Genomic DNA, 6,000 nt, shown 5'->3' with positions numbered 1-6,000 from the left:
TCTGATTGGTTGATATTTAAATCTGTTTCATAATATAGCAAGAGGTCAGTGATGTTGTTGCGGTTTAAGCAGAAGTTTAACTGAAGAACCTTTCTAACTTCAATTCGACGATATTTGAGGTAAAAATGGACTTCTGAACTAAAACTCAATGATTTGGTAAATAAATGTTATTTTGCAATTTTACGTAAATTGATGAAAATTTAAGCTTTCTGGTGTCCACCACATAATGGACTTTTCCCGATAAGACGTTCCAAAGAATTTAGCCCATATGAAAGGTATCTCTAAATTGTTTGCGCATCTTATAAATAAGACTAGGCTTCGAAATGTTTTCCTTAAACATGGCTACAAGTCAGTTTTCACGGCCCAAGGTAATGGTCACACTATAAGGTCAATTGCTAAGCATTAATTATTGTCGTGTCTGCTTCTAATCAACTATACCGATTGGAGAATTTCCACGAGTTAATGGCATTCAGAAGACTTCATAGGTCATAAGGCTGGCTAAAGATTTAGTTCGCCACTTCAAGATCAAATAATGTCGATGGAGTAAATGTCTCATGGAATACCTTGTTAAAAGCTAAGCTTTTTGTTTGGTAAAAATGGTATTACATTTCTTTTTCGAATGGCTGTATCATAACGTTGAGATGAAGTATTTACCAGAATTTCAGATGTGATAATATGTCTTGATCTATATTAAGTCCAAGTGTTAATGAATAGGTTCAAGCTGTGACTCAGTGGGGGTTTCTTTAAGTCTTTTTTTTCGTAAACAGCGTCGACGCCGAAACCTTAGTGGCTTTATTTGTATCCGTTGATTTCAGACGGAATCGATTAAGTCAAAACGAATAATCAAAGAATACAAATCCTCCTCCTCCTCCTCCTCCTCCTCACCATCATCATCATCATCATTATCATTATCATCATCATCATAATCATCATCATCATCATCATCATCATCATCATCATCATCATCATCATCATCATCATCATCATCATCATCATCATCATCATCATCATCATTTACATCATAATCATCATCATCATTTTAAGTAGTACTAGTAGTAGTAGTAGTAGTAGAAGTACTACTAGTAGTTCTAGATGTAGTTGTTGTTAAAGTAGTAGTAGTAGTAGTAGTAGCAGTTGTAGTAGTAGTTGTAGTAGTAGTAGTAGTAGTAGTAGTAGTAGTAGTAGTAGTAGTAGTAGTAGTAGTAGTAGTAGTAGTAGTAGTAGTAGTAGAAGAAGTAGTAGTAGTAGTAGCAGTAGTAGTAGTAGCAGTAGTAGCAGGCTAGCAGCAGTTATAGTAGTAGTAGTAGAAGTAGTAGTAGCAGTCCTGAAGCAGTTATAGTAGTAGTAGTAGCAGGCTAGCAGCAGTTGTAGTAGAAGTAGTAGTAGCAGTAGAAGTGATAGTAGACTTTTTTTAGTACTGTACTGATTATCGTTTGATATTTATTTATATGCATGTATTGAACTATTTGCTTTGTCATCCGTTGTTTCTTACAACAAAGTCGAAAATATTTTATCGCGAATTAAAGGGATCTTTTCACGTTTCGGTAAATTGACAAAATTGAAAAAAGTTGTTTTAGATTCGCAAATTTTCGTTTTAGTAAAGATATTTGTGAGGAAACAGTAATACTGAACATTTACCATGGTCTAATATAGCCATTATATGCATCTTTTGACAATTTAAAAACCTGAATATTATAAAGCGTTGCAACGCGAAACGATTGAATAATTTTGAGAGTTCTGTTGTTGTCGTTTTATTTTGTGAAACTACGAAGATTGCTGATATAAAGTATAAAATACGTCAGGCCTACACACTTGGCAGGATGGCCGAGCGATCCAATTGGTTTTTACTCCAGGACTCTGGGGGTCACTGGTTCGAGCACTGATGCGCTCTACTTTTTTTTTTACTTTTTTAAAATTTTATTCTTGATTTTTACTGGAGCTTTTTAGATCAATATCAATATAAAGCATTTAATGACAAACTTCAAAACATGCCAAAATCTGTGAAAAGGCCCCTTTAAAGGAGTATTTCAGAAACACCTGTTCGCGAAAATTGATGTTTATTCGATAGTGTTTAGTGTAACATTAGCATGGAGCAATGCGGGTTTTCATGATAACCACAAATGTTTATATACAGAATGGAAGTTCAACTGCTACGTCTTCTATTTGATCTAGAGTAGCTTTGTTTTAAGTAACGCTGTCAATAAATGCGATGATCTTGTCATTTTGGTACTTTTTGTGTTGTCGTATACTAGTATGCAGAATGGTCTGGTATATAGTTTGTGCACTTTTTGCTCGTATACAATATTGTATATATAGGTGTGCTTATATAAGCGACTGGTTGAAGTTTATCATATGAAAAAATAAATGTCAGCGGCTTTAATTTGATGTTGGAAGTAATGCCCAATTCTCCCGAAGCCAAAAGATTGCAATAACTTCGTTCCTTCAATTTCTTCAAATACAATAATAGTGAGTCATTGTTAAGACTAGTTGAAGAACAGATATTTAACGCGTTTATTATTATCTGGTCCAATATGATCCATCCTGCAATCTAACTAGAATCTATATGAAGTGACTCTTTGATCGGATGTGCACAGCGCATTTTGGGTAATGCCAACAATTCGCACGCATTATGGGAATCAGATGTGTTCGGCAGAACGAGGAGCACCGATTGCCAATCTACCAAGCACATGGCAAAAACGATAAGAATCGAGGAGTACCGATTTATCCACCTAGCTTCTTACATATTGAAGAGAAATCGATGAGTACCCATTTCCTTCTTGCTAAGTGGCTGCATAAAAAAGAGGACTCGATGAGCAACATTTGCATTCCAAATACATGCCATTAAGGTGAGGAACTTATGACTACAAATTGCCTTCTTGAAAAGCGCCTTGCATGAAGGATGGCATTGGCAGATATATTATGTTCTCGTTGTTACAATAGTTGTCAAAACATGCTAGCCCTTCTACGAGAGGGCTTTCACTCAGTTTAACTGAGAACACTGCATGAATTGAGCCCTTTAACCGCAGGGTATTGCTCTTATATATTTATACTACCGGTACATTCATTGTCTCACACATTTCGTTTTAATGTTGTTAAGTGCGGTTTCCATATTCGGAAAGCTTAGTAAGGGCTTCATTGAAACTAAAAATACCATAAAAGCGGAAAGTGTCGTCGCTGATTAGCCTGTGCGGACTACACAGGCTAATCTGGAACGACACTTTACGCACATGCATAATGCCCAGTTTTCTCAGAACACGACTCATGTGTTAATCATCAGAATGAAGGAATTGAGTGCGTCACAGAAATTGATTTACATTAACAGGTAAATCAAGCTGTCATTCAGATGTTTATGTTGATTCATTTTTTCGCAGTTTACAATCTTATATAAAACATATGACGTCAGTAAATTTACTCGCTAACTCCACCTGTAAGCTAGTAAACCAGTATGAAGACACAAACTTCAGCAAGAACCTGAAAACTGCTCTTAATTAGAGGTTGGATGATAAGAACGCCGGAAATTATGTCCAATTGTCACGCAAGTTTAGTATCTTGTCCAGCTTGGAATCGAATCTGAATTTCTAAGATTTTTGGTCAAGCGCCCTACCGCCTGAGGTAGCCAGTCTTATAAAACAGCTAAAAGCTGGGAGGTTTTGTAGTTTCTATAAACTCTAGTAATTTTGTGAGCCTATTTATAACACTGTTTGCAGATGGTCCTCAGAGAACGCCATGTTTAAACCGATCTGATATCGTTCATATTCATGTAGCATTGTTCCGACATAAATTCGTGTCAGAAGCTTTACAAGCTTCAAATTCATATTTCACCTCTGGCTATTAACTTAAATGTGCTCCATCTTCAATTATGAATGCAAATTTCTGGCCAAACAACAAAAAAACTTACATTTAACCTTAAATCTTTACTAAAAACAAAAGAATTGTTAAAATCCGATGGAAACCCTATTATTATGTGTATGTCCACAGTCTGCAGTCTACACGACGAAACATGAATATTCTTTTTATTGGTCAGAAAAATGACGCACAGAATCAACCGTACATTATATTATTTACCATGCATAAAATATAATAAAATGATGTTTATTTTCATTCCTCAAGCATTGCTGAAATATAAACATATTAACTACGGTTAACTGACAGGTAGTCCAAGATATAGCTGTATCCTTCATTTTTTTTTACTTTTAATTCCTTATCTTCATTTTGAGCTTTCGTGATGGTCACATTCTAGATATCTGAATGACATTAGCTTTTTATGAAAATCCTTCAAAGGGTTTAAGTCCATATTAAGGATAACAAGAGAACCGCGGTCGGAGACATATGGCCTCCAAACAGGGCTTTGAATTAAAGATCCCAAGTTCAAAAGGGGTCATCTACTGTCCAAGGCTGATGCATATGTGAAGTATCAAGCAAGTCGGCCAGTTCGTTGACATCTTATTGATCGGAATTTGTGTTCACACTTATTGTGTCAGTGACCTTGAACTTTGACCTAGTGATCCCAATTTCGATAGAGGCCATCTACTGTCCAAGGCCAATGCACATGGGTAGTATCAAGCCAATTGTTCTATTCGCTATCGAGTTGTTGATCAGAACAATGTTCACACTTATTGTGACGGTGACCACGACCTATGACCTAGTGACACCAATTTCAATAGGGGTCATCTACTGTACCTGTCCAATGCACATGGGAAGTATCAAGCCAACCGGTTAATTTGTTAACGAGTTTTTGATCGGAAAACATTTTCAAACTTATTGTGAAAGTGAAATTTGACCCAGTGACCCCGATCTCAATGAGGTCATCAACTGTCCATGGACAATACACATGTGATATATCATACCAATCGGTCAAAGCGTTGATGAGTTATTGATCGGAAACGAATTTCACACTTATTGCTACAGTGACCTTGACCTTTGACCTAGTGACTTCAATTTCAATAGGGATCATAAAATGTCAAAGCCCAATGCACATGTGAAGTATCGAGTCAATCGGTCAACTCGTTAATGAGTTATTGATTCTAAAACGATTTTCACACATAATGTGATAGTGACCTTGACCTTTGTGACCCCAATTTAAATAGGGATCATCTACTGTCCAAAACCAATGCACATGTGAAGTAGCAAACCAATCGATCAATTCATTGACGATTTATTGGTCAGAAACAAACTGGTCTACAGACAGACAGACAGACAGACATATAGCAAAACACTATACACCCTCTTCTTGGAAGGGGGCATAAACATAGCATTTAACTATTAACCTTCAGTTTCAATTTGATACCTACAATAGTTTGCCAGTGATGGCCTATCAACAATTTAAATACAATGATTTAACGAAGGACAATAGGTATAAAACAGAAGAGATGGTTCTTCTGCAATGCTTATCCCATCAATGAGATTTTTTAAGTTTCAAGATGATGCCTCCTACAGTTTTTTTATATGTGCTACCTACATAATTCAAATTAAACACATACATAGGGCAATAATTCTGAAACCATGAAAGCAATAATTTAAGTTCCAAGTGCTAGTAACATCAACATAAAGAGATCTAGCTACCTATAAAGTTTCAACCAGATAACTTTTGGCTTCCAAGATATATGCTGCAAAAATGTAATATCAAAACTAAACAACGGTCAACAACTATAAACTAGAAGTGGCGCGGCACAGGCCGACGCGTATCCCCACTTCATAGATGTTATATTAAAAGGCAAATTTGGGTAGGCAAGGCCTATGTTGGAGGAGCCCCGGGCTTGGGTAATGTGGACATGGATGGTCGAGAGAGACCGTGTTGTCGTAAGAGATATTCAGTATTAATTTGAAAACATATGGTGAATATATCAAGAAGTTGTTTAAACAAAATGTTGGGTACGAAACAAAATTGGGTACGAAAATTTTGCTACGAAAAAATTATGCTAAAAACAATCTGGTAGGAAAAAATATGCGGGTAAGAAAAAATAAATTGGGTAAGTAAAGAAATTTGAGAATGACAAAAAT

Source organism: Dreissena polymorpha, chromosome 1, assembly GCF_020536995.1.
Source record: "Dreissena polymorpha isolate Duluth1 chromosome 1, UMN_Dpol_1.0, whole genome shotgun sequence".
NCBI classification, from domain to species: domain Eukaryota; kingdom Metazoa; phylum Mollusca; class Bivalvia; order Myida; family Dreissenidae; genus Dreissena; species Dreissena polymorpha.
Note: the sequence above shows the minus strand (reverse complement) of the source record.